The 16,940-nt window shown below is 52.3% G+C and overlaps 1 long non-coding RNA gene across 2 annotated transcripts; it reads right to left on the bottom strand.

Moving 5' to 3' along the window:
* Window positions 1–4,932: 4,932 nt before the first annotated feature.
* Window positions 4,933–7,017, bottom strand: LOC120596108 (uncharacterized). Of its 2 annotated transcripts, none has more exons than XR_005651085.1 (2): window positions 6,711–7,017; window positions 4,933–6,351 (listed from the first exon to the last, which is right to left on the bottom strand). It is a non-coding gene; the product is annotated as an uncharacterized LOC120596108 (long non-coding RNA). The 2 variants fall into 2 exon arrangements; XR_005651086.1 differs by having other exon boundaries at window positions 4,933–6,354.
* Window positions 7,018–16,940: the final 9,923 nt, after the last annotated feature.

The raw sequence follows: 16,940 nt of genomic DNA on the forward strand, positions 1-16,940 counted from the left end.
GAATTGCGTAACGTGAACTCTACCCACTTGTGCCAAGGGGCTAGAGAGGCACCCTGTGTCAGCTGCATGCTGGGATGGTGGGGGTCCTTTCTAGCCCTGCCACACTGTAGGGGGAAAGGCGACTCTTTGCAACAGAGAACCAGGCATGGCTGCAGTGCATTTGGGGCAGCAGCTTCAGCCGCGAGACCTGATTTATCAATGAAATGAGAGACTCTCGAAGCTCCAAGGCAGAGAGGCCCTGGGGACTTCCCTCTCTCAGGCCCAGTCACCTCTGCAACACAGACTCCCCTGGAGGTGGGTTTGGACTCACCAAGGCAGCCCACTAGCTTGGACCCCAGGCTGAATCCACACTTCATACACACACACACACCCTCCAAGGCCTTACCCCTCCGCATCTCATGGTTCTGTCAGGGCCCCATAGCCCTGACGCAAAGTCCCCACAGACTTCCCCTTCTGGAAGATGTGGAGGGCCCCTTGGATCAAACTGACCTATGGAGGACCTGTGGGCTCTGGCACAGGTCCCGGCCCCATAAAGACTCAAGAAATTCCCAGTCTTCAGCAGGAGCCGAGGGCGAGAGGGAATCCAGCAGAAAGCCCACTGGGTTTAGAGAAAAGGCAGCTCTGCCCCGCCCGCCTGCTGCGCTGCAGTGTCTCCCAGGGGCCTCCCCCCACCCCAGCCCGTCTGGGGCTCTCACAGAAAGCTGAGGATCCATTTCCGAGGGAGGAGAAGGGGTTAGAGACCTAAAATCCCATCAGCTGCTGGGCTGACTGTTCAGTTCTCACCCAGCTAACAGTCACCAACACCGCAGCAGCCACAACCCCAAGTGGGACAGGATGCCAGTGTTGGGGGCGGGGGAGGAATGATGGCTCAAAGTGAGTGTCACCAAGAGGGGTAATGGCTTTGGGCTCTCTTGCTCAAGCCCTTGAGCAGGTGTGAGGACAGCCTTGTCATCTCCCTGCACTCCTCCTCCCCACCGAAATAATACTTCTGCAGTTATTCAGCCCACAGCCCCAGCTTCGGGGGAACGGGGAAGGGGCGCGGCATCCCCTTCCTGGCCCACCATTCATGGAAATACTGTCAGCCGAGTCGGAACGCCTGGCACTGGGTTGGGCGAGTGGCACACCCTCCCTGGGTGCCCTGGAGCTGGGGGCTTCCCCCTGCTCCGACTTTCCCGGATTCTCTGCCTCTGAGCTGTTTTCCTCTCGGTAACCATGGACTTGCCCTAATTGTCTGGGTGACCTTAGTCAAGCCACAACTGCTTTCTGGGCCTCTCTCCTCCTCTAACACGACGAGGTTGGACTGGGCTGTCCAAGCCTCCAAATTAACCTGATTCTGGGTCCCCAGGCTCAGTGTGGACAATGACTGGGGGCGGTGGTGGCCCAGCACCTGCCCAGTGTGGAACAAGACATCTGGCAGGAGTAACGTAGAAGCTCAGCAAGGCTGAGGGCACAGCCCCATTCTCCAGGGAACATGCAGACCCTGCCCCAGTAGCAGCTGCTGGAGCTCTCGACAGCTTCGATGCACTAGCAAATTGGCCTCTGCACCCCCGGCTCCTCTGCCCAGCACCCAAAGGTACGAAGGGAAAAAATCCTCATCAATTTCAAAGAACCCAAGGGCTTTGGGGGACATCTGAACGAGAGACTTCTTTGAAGAACTTCAGTGGTATTGCGATGACACGCAGTCCCAGGAATCTGCCAAGTGCAGGACCTAAGGGATGAGCTTTAAAGAAAAGATAAGCACCTTTGGTCATTAGCACATGCGTGGAAGCTAAAGTGTTTCCAAAAGTTGTCAGTCCCGCCATCTGGATCAATCTGGATTAATCTGGATTCTTTGTTAAACTAGCCCTTGCTTTCTAGGTCATGCCAAGGGACCTTATCCCCAGCCTGACTGAAGTATCAATGGCACTGTCCAACAAAGCCAGGCCTTTAGTAGAAAGAACAGTGATCCCAGGGCTGGGGAATATAAGTGTTGGTCTAAACTCCACACCGCCACTATGCTGTGTGACTTTTGGCAAGTTGCTTGCTTTCTCTGGGCCCATTTCATCTTTTGTAGAATGATGAGGCTACACTAGATCAGCATTTCCAACCCTGTTCTTTGGTTGGTATGTGCATTAGCAATTCATGAGAAACTGTCCTGTGGGCAAACATGTTGGGGAAACGCTAGAAAAAAAGATTTCTTTCCATCAGGATGACCTGGTCCCAAGAATGTGTAAACGTGTACTATTAGTCTCCGATGAAGTGACTGGAGGTTATTCAGTCTGGAAAATGCTGGTCTGGATCTCCCTTAGGGTTCTGTAGGCGCTGACCTTCCAAAAGCTTTTATTGAGAGCCAACTGTATGCCAGGCTTAGCAGCAAAGTAAACATGTCAGATGGTGTCCCGGTCCTTTCTGAGGCTTGGTGAGAAGCATTTGAGAAAGTCTGCTCCATGAACCACTTTCCCCACCCTCCAGAGTTGCAGGTCTGGGTGTCTCGACTGACCATATCCCCCCAGCCTGTAATCCTGCTCGTAAGGTGTGGCTTCAGGCCAGCCTCCCTTCCCCCCCAACCCCCCCGCAGCTCTCTGACACTCCGTGTCGGTGTGAGTGAAGCTAATCACAGCGACACATGGTCCCGTGCAAGCCGGAGTGAAGGCAGCATGGGACCCTGGCAGGAGCTCCCGCTGGAGGCCTCCTTGTTCAGGTGGAGTTGGGGAGCCCTTGCAACAAAGCGCCCCAAGGGTCCAGCCTCCCACCACGCACAGAGGCAAGGTACTCCCTCTGAGGTCCCTCAGCGGAGGCAACCGACTCCAGATCCCAGGCGAAATGGGACCCACACTTAGGCAGACTCGCACTGGACTTGTAAACAAGCAGCGTCGGTCTCTATCCAGTACCTACGTTTTCCCAGCCTGTTCCTGCCTGTGGACAAAACAAATGACGTTAACTGGCCTCCACTGCTGTGACTAATGAATGGAGTGGCCGTTCCAAGACCAGCTGCTGATTGATGGGTTTTCACCTGCTCCTCAGGTGTTTGAGAAAGCAAAGTTTCCTCTTCCTCCCTTCCAGCTGGTTGACCTGGAACAGCTGTCAGAAAAGGCTTCTGGATAATTCCACTCTATCCTGACTTGCCCCTGTGGGTCCCACCCTTATCTGAAGGCTTTTTCTTCCTCTCTTGGCTACTGTTCCCCTTCTCTCTTCCGTGGCAGGGATTTCCAAAGAGAGGAAGTAGGGAGAGGGGCCTCCCCACATCTGTGTGCAGCCTACCCCTGGCGACTGGCCGCCCCCTTCACCGGCCTGGCTGGAAACTGTGGGACATTCCAGCACCTGTCATTTTGGGGCTCACATTATGCCTCTCATTACTTGCATATTGGAACATTTCCAACCAGTCCTCAGACACGAATGCATCCCATATCCTTAGCGCCCTGGGAAGGGACAGAGAAGGGCATTGCTACCCCGAGAATGGGTTGTGTGTTCATTGCCATAGCATTTGGAAGCTCTAATTTTCTTCCACCAAACTAGCAGAGACTAGTGGAATCAACACAGAATGGGCGTGTTCCTGAGCTGCAGCACACTCCGCAGCGCCAGCGTAAAAATAACCAGGGCAGGGGCGTGTGCGGCATTTTGCAGCTGGATAATCTGATCGGCAGAGGTCTGTCCTATAGTCAGGAGCTTGGCAGCATCTTCTGGGCAGGCCCCAGCCCCTCCCTGAACCCCACGCTCACCTGGCCCCCAGCCCGGTGACATTAGCCTCTCAACGGCACTGTCTCCAGGTTATCTGACAAAGTGGGATTTCTCCTGTTCATGCTGCAAACCCCCTTGGCTCGGAGCCAGCGGTCTTGAGCTTACGGAGGCTTCGCAAGGCAAAGCACCTCATCTCAGTGTGATCTACTGTGGTGACACACGTGGTGTAGTTTCACGATTTGACCGGGCGGCTTTGGCTCAAGCGGCATGGCCGGTGCTTGTCCCCCTCAGAGCCTCAAGTGCCTATAATGTGCTGCCCCATCCCTTTGCCTGCTCACCCATAATGTCCTCACGGTGCCTGTGACACTTCTTGTTCTTGGAATACACCTTGCCTTTTTGCCCGATAGCCAGTTATGTAGACATTGGTGACATCCTGGACATCCGCTGCCTAATGTCTACCAATAATGAGCAAAGCATACGCTGGGGTGTGTGTGTTCTCAAAGGAATGGCTTATTTGTAAGTGGTGGCTACTGTTCTCATAGGCTTTTAGCTCATAAAAACTGTTGAACTTAATGATAAAATTATATTTGTGTCTGCTCCTTTGTTCTCAAAGCCAATACTTGACTTTTAAACTAGCGGTTCGGTGATCTCTTTGCCTCGCTGTGGTCACATCTCTCTTGGCTTGAGTTCCCCCAGGATGACCAACTATCCCAGTTTGCCTGGAACTGAGGAGAGATCTCAGCATGTGGGACTTTCGGTTTTAGAACTGGGGCAATCCTGGGAAAATTGGGAAGAGTGGGTCACAGCAATTCCCCCAGAAGCGGAGCCTCAGTTAAGGATCTCAGGAAACACCCTTAGGCAAGTGAGGAAGTGAAATAGTGACATGAATGACACCAATAAAGGGAATGTGACAAGCAAGTTGCTACCATGGGTGTGGACCTTCGTTGCCCTGGGGAACTCTGGGAAGCAGAGTAGACTCACAGGGAAGGAATGGAGACGGCGGTGCACCAGCTCCACCTAGTCACTGGGTGAGGGTCACCCTGGGGAAATTAATTCTGTGGCACTTCTGGCCCGCCATGGGTGCGCCAGCCGAGCCGACTTCTGCTGATAGAGAAAGCCGCCAGGCAGAGAGAGGTACAGGTGCTGGCAGGTGTGCAGCCCGTGTGCACTGGACTGAAGCGAGCTGAGGGGACGTGGCAAGGCCCTGACAGCACCTGCTACAACGTCTCTGCGGAGCTGCTTTCCATATTTCAGATTTGTCTCAGAAGCAATTAGTGATCGTAAACTATATTTATTTGAAAGTCATCACTAGCCACCAGTTTGTCTTGGAACCCGTGCAGATTGACCCCAAAATCAAACACCAGGCTCATTTGAAAATCCTTGAGCACCTTACATTGTTTCCTCAAAATCAATCATCCTTTTGCAGCCTTCAGAAAGAACAGCTGACTCAAATCAGAATGTCCAATAGGCCAAAAACGTTGCCGTGATGTGCTCCCAGCCCCGAATAGGAATAATTTGAGGAGCCAATCGGCTGAGACTGAAAAGGTCACAGTGAAATAATGTTCACAGGCATGGCCCTCATGGATGATTTTCGGCTGGGCAACAGGCTTTCGCTGAGACGAGCCCCTTTCCCTGACCCCCAACACAGCTCTAGGCTGCTGGGGCCTGAAGTCTCTTTAGCACCTCACTGACTTATATGAACCGGGCATTACCTCCACCTCGGTAAGCAGCTGGCTTCTTTGTCCTCTTCTCTCACAGTGTATCCTGTAAAAGCCGGGTGTGTGTGTGTGTGTGTGTGTGTGTGTGTGTGTGTGTGTGTGTGTGTCTCTGCTGGGATGATGATAAGGATCTCCTAGCCTCTCGCACTATGAAAAACACGCTCAGAAAAGCAGGGACTCACGGCCCCTTGGTTCTCCCTGGGAACTCTCTAGAAAGAGGGAATAAAGTGAGCCCGGTGGTTTGGGTCCCTGGGTCTCCTGAGCCCTCCGTCCTATGGTTGCCAGGCCCCTCCAAAGCACTGCGAGCCCCCTGGAAAACCTGAGCTCCCTTAGGCTCAATTAATCTTTATCCTGGTCTGAAATGGGAGAAAATATTGAGTCCCAGTTTAGCTCTGCCAAGCTCTCTTGTTCTGCCATCCAGCATCAGCTGCCCGCATTCCTGTGTGAGAATCACCTAGAGTCTCCAACCGTGAACCCTTCCTGGAACCATCCAGACCACCCACCTAAAGTCCAGCCACCCCAGATCCAGGGCTGGAGGAAGAAAAGGACACACCCCTCCGTGATATAATGAGACATATGTAACCTGATGGGAGGCACCCTCGCCTAGCCTTGGGTGGGGAGGGGCCCTGTACACTCAGGATGGTGGTCATCCCAGCTCCTGAGCCCCCATAATATCTGGGGCATAGGAGAGTTGTCTATGACGGCTCACTTAGCCACCCCGAAGCAGAAGTAACCATCGCCTACATGACCCTTAAGCTCCAAGGTCCTCCAGGTGGCAGACATGGACCCTCTCAGGCACTGACCCAGTTCCTTCCTATCTATCCTTCATTCTTGGCTTCAGAGTCTGGGGCTTCCCCAGAGCAGGAAACCAGGAGCCTGTTTGCACAAACGCCTTGGCACTCAGAGCCCGCAGTGCTGTTCTGATAGCGTCCAGCAGGGAGCGCTGTGGGCATGCATTGCCTTCCGAGACCAGGGCCTGCTGAGACAACATTTGGGAAAAGAGGAGCGGCAGGGATGAAGGGAGGCTTTAGAAGCTATTCCTGTCCCCTGTCAACAGTCTTTTTTCTCTGCTAAAAGTGGGTGATTCGTGATGGCTAGTTAGCCCACTGAAAGGCTGTGCTGGTTACGTATTCACCTGTCTGTCCAGGCACAGGGCTAGCTCACCTGGGACTGGAAAGGAGCAGGTGGCCACTTGGTCCTTTCCCGCTCTGCCCACTCGTCCTCCTCACCACTGTATTAGCACCCACCTCCTTCTCCACACTCTGCGCAAACCCACTTTTTTCAGGAAGCCGTCCCAGGCCTCCTCTCATCAGCTGCTCTTATGGAAGATCTTACCAGCGTGTGCATGCATGCTCTGTGCGTGGCGGTCTCTCCCAGGGCACAGATCTCATCTCTTCCAACACACCAGGGGTTTTCCCACATACGGCTCTGTCTCCTTCCTCAGACCGTGAGCTCTCGGAGACAATTCTTGTGTGGCTCCAGTAGCACCTGTTTTAGGACTCTGTTCACAGACAGTGATCAGTTTGGGAACATTCTTCTTCCCCACTTCTTCCAGGATGGGGATTTGAGATGCCTCAAAGGCCTATGAGCTTTGCACGGTGGGCCAGAGAAAGATGAGATTTGATCAGGTAACAGATCACCATCTTGGGAAAGATGAACATAAAGGCAGCGGGTGAGACTCGTAAGGGGTCGAAGACACCAGACCCCCTCGTCGGTAGCATACCAATTCCCCTGCCTCTGCACGTTCTCCAGTCCACCTGCACTGTCGCCCAAGAGCTGGCCCTCATTACTGCTCCTCCGTGCTGTTTATTGCCAGCCCACCCTATTTTCCTTGCCTCCAACTTGGCTCCGTTGAGTCCAGCCTGTGCAATGAAGCCAAAGGAAGCCTTCCGAAACACGTTCAGTGGCTCCCCACCGCCTGTGCGGGGAAAGACCAAACCCTCGCCCTGATATTCAAGACCCTTCACCATCTTGCTCAGCCTAGACTTGTGGTCTCATTTCTTTCACTTCCTGCATGTCATAACCAAGGTTCATCCGTGCAAGAACTATGAATTGCGTTACCTCCTAAATGCTGGACGATGCTCTAGACTGGGGATACAGCGGAAAAAAAACAAAAACAAAAAAAGAAACAATGTCTGTACCTGCCTTAGCTTGCTAGGGCTGCCATAGCAAGGTACAACAGACCGGGAGCTTAAAAAACGGAAATGGATCGTCTCACGGTTCTGGGGACTAGAAGTCCAAGATCAGGGTGTCGGCAGGGCTGGTTCGTCTGAGGGCCGTGAGGAAAGAGCTGTTTCAGGCCTCTCCCTAGCTGCTGGTGGTTCCTCGGCTTGTGGCAGCGTAACTCCAATCTTCACATGGCTTTCTCCCAGTGTACGTGTCTGTCCTCACATTTCTCTTTTATAAGAACATCGGTCATACTGGATCAGGTTTAAAGGACCTCGTTTTAATTTGATTACCTCTGTCAAGATCCTAGCTCCCAAATATAGTTATATTCTGAGGTATTAGGGTATTAGGGGTTAAGACTTCGACATATGAATTTGGCAAGAGACACAAACCTATAACACTGCTCATGTTCTAGTAGAGAGAGACAAGAAAAAAACTAAGTAAATATATATTAGGGCAAGAGGTCACTGGGCAGCAAAATGAAGCGATGTTAGAAGGAAGGGCGTAACAAGGTGGAGAGGATGTTATTTATCCTAGGGCAGTCAGAGAAGACCCCATGACGAAGTGACATAGGAGCAGAGACTAGGTTCCTAGTGTTCCCCAAACAAGCCATTTCATGTCTTTGCTGTGTTTTCTCTGCCCATGATGGATGTTTGCCAAGGGCGAATGCCTTCGAAGCTCAATGTGGAGTCCACCTGCTCCAGAAAGCCTTCCCTGACCTGCACCCTTGGGGCAGACTGGACCTCTCCCATGGTCCTTTGTACTCCAGGTAAAAGCTGTTACAAGCACTTAGTGCTTGTATTTCAAGGCTGTATGGCTGTGTGTCTCCCCCACCAGACCATAAGCAACCTGAGCCCCAATCACCTCTAGGCGCTCAGCAGTACTTGGAACATCCTAGATGCTCAGTAAGTGTATGCTGAAGCACAAGGTTAGAGAGTGACCCAATCATTCTATCTTTAGTGAAAACAATCAGAAGTTACAATTTGAGGAGTCCTAAATGTCACACGATTCTAAGGTCTTTCCATTGATTCACCTCATTTTCTTTTCACAACTCTATGAAGCTTCATTTTGGTGTTACAGATGAAGAAAGTGAAATTCAGAGACATTAAGTAATCTGCTCGAGGTCATCCAGTTGGGGCAGGATCCAAACCCAAGTCTGCCCAATTCTCCGACCAGGTCTCTTAACTTCAGGATGTTCGTTCATTCATTCATTCATTCATTCATTCATTCAATCGGTGAATTCACCGGACATCTATGGTGTGCCAGGTACACAAGGCCAGGCTAGCTGGGCCAAGTACTGGGAAGGGAGGGATGGGGAGCATTTGTTCTTGAGCTTTCTATTTTCTCCCGTGTTAGAGAAAGAACTGCTTTTTCATGCTCAGCTGTAGGGACTGCAGATTCACTGTCCGCTTGCCTACTAAATCCCCTCCTCCCCACACCATCCCCAGAAGGCAAATATAGCCGAGTCTTCCTTTGCCCCTCCCCAGGAAGGCAGCCAGGGACAGAAGACATAGGAGGAAAGTCAGTGACAGATCCTCCTGCCACGTCTTGCTCGTCACATGCCACTCACTGGGGCTTTTTCTCCACTGTGTTCTCCCCATTACCTGCTCCTATTCCTGCCCCAAGGAGAGGAAGCAGCAGATGGCCCTGGCCCGGGGGACCCGAGTCCCAGCTGCTCCTACTGTGGGCAGTCTCAAGATGTCAGGGCTGGAAAGTCTGCTTAGAAACCTCCAATTGTCTACCTCACCCTTATCTTACAGATGGGGACACTAAGGCCCAGGGAGGGATAGGCTCTGGACCAAGGTCACTCCAGTCCCCTCAAAACCTGCCCTCATTGCTTCTAAAGATGCCACATTACACCTACTCTAAGGTGACATCTTCAGAAAGGTCCCTGTGAAAATATGTTTGTGGCCGTGAGGGCTAGAGACAGTGGACTTCAGAGGGGCAGTGCCCACAAGCTAGATACTTAGGCTGGGTGGGGGAAGTCAGGTCCTGGGGCAGCACTGAGCACTAGGGCGGAAGGGCACGAGAGCAGGAAGGAAGGCTGGGGCAACAGAAAACAAATGTAGCCGCCCTCCCCACTCCGCCGTAAAACCCAGATTCCTTGATGCTGAAATAAGAAGACTGTCCACACCTCCCAACAATTATTCAGTGAAGACATAGGTCATTTCAGGTGCACAGACTCTGTGTCCCTTCCGCTCCCTGGGCCTACGTTTTTCCATTTGTTAAATGGGAGAGGTAGACTGGATAACTGCCAAGGTTCCCGTCAGCTCTGAGACTGGTGAGCTTAACATCCTCAGTCCAGAACATTCCAGGATGAATGGGGATTGCCCTCACCCCACCCTCAGCCCCCAGGAGGCTGTGTTAGCCCTGCAGGAGACTCAGACTCCCAGCATCGGGTGACAGAGTCCAGTCCAGGGTGAAGAAATGAGCTCTGGGATTCTGGAATGTGCAGAGCAGACAGCAACCACCAACCAGGCAGATCTGCTGGAGTCGGTTCCAGAAAGCTCAGAGGCCACCACAACAATGTCCCCCGGGGCCAGAGGCCTGATGAAATTACAACCACCATCAATCAGAGGTTTGGCCCTGAGTAGTGGAAAAACCGTGAGTTTCTGGGCTAGCCTCTCCATCCAGCTGTCACTAGCTGGGAGAGTCACTTCACCTCTCTGCAACCCCCCATCCCCACCCCCGTTTGCCCATCTGGAAAAGCACCATACCTACCTCTGTGTCCTTCACCATTAGAACTGCACTTGGCCCAGGGCACTCAGAAGAGAAATCGGAGAGGGCTTGCCACAGCCCAGCTTTCAATCAGTCTTTATTAAGCGCAGGTGGGAGGGGCAGGGCACCGTTCCCTGGGTTTTATTAAGCTGTAACAGCCCAGAGAGAACTTCCAGGGTGACACCAACAAGGCCTTGGGTGTTGGCACTGTATCCAGAGTACCAGTAATAACATTAAATGAATAAATGTCCCCAACTTGGCCCCTTCTGGAAACCGGGACTGCTGTCTGGGGTGGGGCTGGGCTAATGCAGGGAGAAGGGTGGTCCCAGGCAAGAGCGGGCAGGGCCTCCACCTGGCCGCGGGCAGAAGCCTGCCTGGCTGGACCCCGCTCCTGGCTGTCTCACCAGCCTCCATCTTGCTCTGTTTTTTAACCAGCTGTATTTTCTGGCCCTCTTCATCTGCTTCTCTCTCTCAGTCCTCACTCACCCCCGCCTTTGTCTCCTCTCTCCAGGGGCGCCTAGCCGGGGTCTCTCTCAGTCTGTTTTTCCCGCTCTCTATCCCACTCCGCCCAGCACCCTCCCTTTCCTCCCGCGCGCCCAGCCTTTAAACCCGGCGAAACCACATCTGTCCTTAACCCAAAATCCTGCCAATTAAACTGCTCCCTCCGGCTCCGGCGGCTGCTACTGACGTCGAGAGCAGCAAGCGAGCGAGGCCGCCGCCTACGCGGGTGGGGCGGGGAGAGGCGACGGCCCCCTCCCGGGCCCGGAAGGTCGTCCGTCTGTCCATCTGTTCGCCTACGGCCACGAGCGTCGCGCGAGGCCCGAGCGCGGCCCGTGGGGGCCTCACTCCCACTTGGCCTCGCGCTCTGGGTCCCCCGCCCGCTCCAAGACCCCCACCTGGGACCCCCTACACTGTTCCTCGCGCTCGGGTACCCCCGCCTCACTCCAAGATTCCACACTGCGCTCGGAGACCCCTATCCAGCTCGAAGACCCCCACGAGGCTTCCCTGCACCTCCGCTCGCACTGGGGGACCCCCCCCACCCCGGCTCCCGGCTCCGAGACTCCAAATTGCGCTCCCGGCACGCCTCTCCAGCCCTAGCTCCGCGGCCCCCATCCGGCGCTCCCCGCCTCCCCAACCCGCCGACCGCGCGCTCCCTGCGCCGCCACCCGCACCGCCACCCGCACTCCCGGCACCCTCTGCGCGCCGGGGCCTCTGTTTCCACTGGCGGTGGCGGGGCTCAGCCGCCGGGGGGGGCGGGGCGTCGCGGTGGGGACCGGGAGGGGGCACTTAAGAGCAATTAGCTCGCGCACAGTTGGCAGCGATACCTTAATAAATAATAGTCTGAAAAGCATGTAAATAAATATTAGAGCGCATTACGCGGGCAAGAGGCGCGGCATGGGGCCCGCGAGCTAGTTCGAGACGCCGAGAGATTGGCAAGGGCCGGCGGCTGCCGGGAGATTCCCCACTCCCCAGGGGCTGAGCTGGGAGGAGTGGAGGGAGAGGCCCAGAGAAGGCGCCCAGAGGAGAGAGAGACAGAGAGAGAAAAGTACTGGAAGCGATAAGGAAAGGATCAAAAACAGAAGTGGGGAAGCGGGGGGAGAGGGAATAAACTGTCGGAAGGGAAGGGGACCGAAGGAGGGGAGCAGAAGAGGCAGGATCTGGTGTCCCCGGAGTTACAGAACTGAGAGCTCCTTCCCTCCCCCTCGACATTGTCTTCCTGCCTCTCTGATGGCTCCTTCTCGATCTTCCTTGCTGGCTTCCCCTCACGCCACCCTCACCCCCACCCATCTCTGACCTTGGGTCTTTTCTCAGATGTTCTCACTCACTGGATGAGCATGTCCAATCTGGATGCTTTAAATGTCATCCATGTGTGGGGGCTGGCACAGGCACACTCCAACCAGACCTGTCTCCTCTGGACCACAGACCAACACCTCTCTCAGAGGTTTAAGACCTTGACATGCCCGCAACCAAACACCTGTCCTCACCCTTGAAGCCTGCTTCACCTAAGTTCTTCCCAGTTCAGCAAGTGGCAGCTCCCTCCTTCCAGTTATTGAAGCAAAAAAACCCTAGAGTCATTATTGACACCTCTCTCTCATACCTCATAGGTACCCATCAGGGAGTCCTGTCCTCTACCTTGAAAATGTTTCTGGAATCTCCATTCCTCCCAGCTCCATGGCCTCCATACTAGACTAGCCACGTATCCCCCCCACCACCACCACCAGTCTAACCCCCCACCCCCCATTATTTCTCACCTGGATTATTGCAACAGATGAGAAATAATTGGGCTGCCCCACCCCCACTCCACCACCAGAGTCTATGTGGACAGAGATGTAAAAATACAAGTCGGATTAGGCCACTCCTCTGCTCAAATGTTTCATTCAGAGGAAAAGCCAACATCCTTAATATGGCCCACCAGGCTCTAGCAAATTATCTCCTCCCCCACTGCTCTCCCCTCCTTCCCCCTACTCCATCCTGGCCTCCTCACTGTGCCTCAGACACGCCAAGCCTGTTCCTACCTTAGGGCTTTTGCCCTAGCTAATCCCTCGTCCTAGTACATTCTTTCCCCACTTACCATCATAGTTTAGCCCATCACCTCCTATTCAAGTGTCCCATTCTCCATGAGGCCAATCATGGCCATCCTATTAAAACTGAATTTCTCTCACCCCATGCAAAGAAAACCTCTTCGTCCTCATCACCCTGCTTTCTCTTTCTCTATGGCAATCGGTCCTTTCGAAGATGCTACATAAATTACCTATTTTGTTCTTTGTCTCTCTCTCTCTCCCAAAGAGAAAAGTAAGCTCCATGAAAGCATGGATTTTGTCCCCCACCCACCCAGCCTGCAATGCTGTAGCTCCAGCATCTGCAATCGTACCGGAAACATAAAAGAGATTCAAAAATACTTGAAAGAAGGGAAGAAGGGACGGTAGTTGGTTGGAAGGAAGGAAGGGGAATAAGAAGAGAGAAAGAGAGTCCCAAGAGGAGGGACCAGCACGGGCAGAGGCCAGTGGCATGGGCAAGCATCACAGGATGGGGAGTACTTGGAAGGGTGCTGACTGGTTGGAGCTTGGAGTGGCCCTGGGGCTGACATGTGTGAGTAACTTTTTCACCAGCCTGGTGCCCAAGCTGAAAGAGCCTCCGGTGGGGGATGCAGCAGCCCCAACTCAGCCAAGCCCCCCAACCCTGTGGCAGGGAGCACCAGCTCCACTTCAGGCTCCAGCTGGGCCTTGGACCCCAGGGCTGCAGGTGGTACTGCATGGGTAGGCCTCTGGTAACAACCACAGTAATTACTGGTTGTATGCGATTAGGGGATAATTATGCTTAATAAGTCCAAAAGTAATTACCATGCAGGCTGCTTGCTGCTTTGGAAAACAGAGGCCCCTGGTGAGCCGGAGCCAGGGAATTGAGAAGAGGGAGAGTAGGCATCAAAGAACATCAGAGGCACTGGTCCTTTTCTCCAGCTAACGCCTGAATCCTCTCAGCGGCACCCCCGCCAGGCCTTGCTCACCTCCAGTGATGAGAAGCTCATTATCACACAGGCAGCTCCTTCCATCATTGGAAGTCTGCACATATAATTCTGCATCCAATTTCAGCTATTCCTGGCCATATATCACCTCTTCACTTTATCACTTAACATCTTTGCATGTGCATAGACACAGAACTAAAGTATCATTCGTAAAAGGAGCAAAGTGTGTCATCACATGTATTGCCACTTCTTCTTATTGACTCACACCACTGAGGCAGTGTTTCCCGTTAGTCCCACTACACGGGTGAACAGACTGAACCCCTAGGTGGCCAAGCTCAAAGGGCAGATGAATGGCAGAGTCAGAACTCATATTTCAGTCAGTCTGATGCCAAAGCTCATGTTCCCAAGCTTTATTGCTTCCCCCTGGGGCTACACGGAGCCAATCCAATCTAACTTCCTAGAAACTAACCCACATTCCCTTGAGTCTTTTTCACTCTAGACAGAAGCTGTGGCTAGACTCATTGCATTGTGGCTGGGAGGCCATGTGGTACAATGAAAGGACACCTGGTTCTTTCCATGGGTTTGGGTGCCAACTAACCCTGTGGCCTTGAGAAGTTGCTTGACCCCTTTGGGCCTCCATTTTCCCATCTGTACAAAAAGGGTAAAGGGGCTCCCAGTTCGTGATCTTTGGTTCTGCTCCCTCAGGCCAACCCAAGACATGAGTGGCTTCGGGCCCACACTGGCCCAAAGCTCCCACTCCAGGGGCCTAGGAAAACTCAGTGACATTCTCCAACCCCTGTGATAGTTTCCTTTCTTCCTCTGGATTGGACTGTCTTTTAGAGGCACCTCGAGATGATGTCTTAGAATGGGCAGTGACCAACACTCTGCTCTGGACACACAATCCTGTCCTTCCATGAACTTGATTTCCAGGGAAAGGCACGAGAAGTGGAAGTTTGCAGGACATCAAGAATATCATATTCAAATGCAAATGCCTTTCTTAAGTTTCCTGCCATCATCTGAAGTAGAATCTCATTTGTATGCTCATAATAACTTATGAGTTTTATAGGATGACACTTCAATGTCCATTTTCTCACTTGATCTGTACATCAACCCTGTTGAAGCATGGGTAGTGCTGTCCATATTTTACACATGAGGCAACCAAGGCCCAGGAAGTAGAAGCAATTTGTCCAAGATCACATGGGTAGAAAAAGGCAGAACCAGACTTTGAACCCGGGTCTGACTTCAAAGCTTGTGATATTCTCTCTACATCTCCTCACTGCCTCAAAGCCAGATGCTCTGCATCTGGAAAATCAGATAAGATAGTGATGTGGGCTGTGAAGATTTGAATCCACCCTCCCCCACAGCACTGGAGCCCAAGGGCATCGTCAGAGACTGGTGAAGCTCTCTGGCCCCATCCCACTGGCATCTTTCTTGGTAGGATGTCCCATACAACTATATCTCCAGTGAGAATTTTCATTGGGGTTTCAGAGGGAAAGAGAAGAATCTGGAAGAATTAATGCCACAGTAGAGGCATCTCATCTATGCTGGAGCAGTGCGACATGGCGACAGAGAGCAGATGAACATAATTAAAACCACTCCAGCGCCCTAAATCGCCAGGCCTGTAGGCCCAGGGAAAGAATGCAATGGACCTCAGAGGACCACGAATATGGAATCAGGAGAGAGTATGCATCCTCAGCTTCCCAGAGTGGAAAAGAATTGCTACTGCTATAAAAATAATAGACTGCCACTGCCCATAAAATCTGCTCCATTAATATGAAAGATATAAAATGATTTATTTTTTTCTGAGAGTACCAAAATTACAGGTTTTTTCAGAAAAAAAATATCACTAAAAAACAAGAATCCACGAGAGAGGTGGGCTAGGGTTGGAATACACAAATGCTCCCCAAAGGCGGTGGGGTCTCGAACCACCCCTTGGAAGATTTTCAAAAGTACAGAAGCTGGGCACTGACCTCAGGAGATTCTGATTTAACAGATGAGAAGCGATGTCTGGGAATCATAGTTTGCGGACTCTCCCCAGGAGATTCTGCAACAGCCATTCTAGCCAAGTCTGGGGCCGGGGACCACTGCCCAGGCGCTAGTCATGTTTCAGCACCAGGGACAGGGCACATGCGTTGGCTTTCTCAAAAGTGCCCTGGGTCACTCAGCCTGTCCCGGAAGATAGCTCTTTTAAAACATTTTTTGGTGGGGAGAAAAGAGTGGGAACTTCTCACCTCCTCCTCTTCCTGGCTAGGAGGAAAGCATACATTCTTTGTGGCCACGGTGGCTCAAGCCTTGCAGGTCATGACAAGCCAATGATGGGGGGAGGTTATCCGCATCAGTCTAAAGATGAAGGATCGCCCCCCCACACACACAAAAAAGACCTCCTGATTTTATTTGACAGTGAGGGAGAAGTGAGGGGGGTAAGTGGAATAGTCCTTGGCTGGGAGTCCTGTGTACTAGTCTTTTGTTGTTGTTGTTGTTGTTGTTGACATTGGTTAACAAAATCCAGTAAGTATTAGGTGTACTGTGTACTAGCCTTGAGTCTCCTCCCAGCTAACTGTATGGCCTTAACCAAGCCACTTCCCACCTCTGGGCCTGTTGCAACACTTCTTGGGCCTTGTGACTGGTAGGATAAGGGTGGGGTTTGATCCCAGCTCTTTCTGATGACTCGGATAATGCTTTCTCCCTCTATCTCACTCACCATGGTCTGGAAACAGTGAATTATCTGACACCAACATTTCTCCAACTGTGACTCTCGAAAGTGGGCGTGTCCTAAGAGACAGGTGTTTTGTGCCTACAAAGAAGGGAGGGGGTGAACTATAGTAAAAATAAGTTTGAGAATTATGAAGGTAACCAAAGTCAAACAGATCTTTTTGCTGTAGGACTTCCGTGCCCTCTAATGTGCTCTTGTGTGCTGATTATTTGCTAGATGGTGGGTGAGTACTCGGTGTTTCTCAAACTTCCTTTCATGGAACACCTATAGGAATAGCTAACAGTTACACAGCACACATTACATGCCAGGTGGTGTTCTAAGATCTTTCCATTTTATGGCATTTAATCTTCATGACAATCTATGAAGCAGGTACTATTATTACCATTTTGCAAAAAGGGAAACTGAGGCATGGTGGGATGGTCGCTTGGCTAGTGTGCTGTAGAATGGGGATTTGAACCAGGCAGAAGTGCTCCAGAGTCTACGCTTTAAGCACCTTGAGGACCTG

Source organism: Pteropus medius, unplaced genomic scaffold, assembly GCF_902729225.1.
Source record: "Pteropus medius unplaced genomic scaffold, Ma_sr-lr_union100, whole genome shotgun sequence".
In the NCBI taxonomy this organism is placed as follows: Eukaryota; Metazoa; Chordata; class Mammalia; order Chiroptera; family Pteropodidae; genus Pteropus; species Pteropus medius.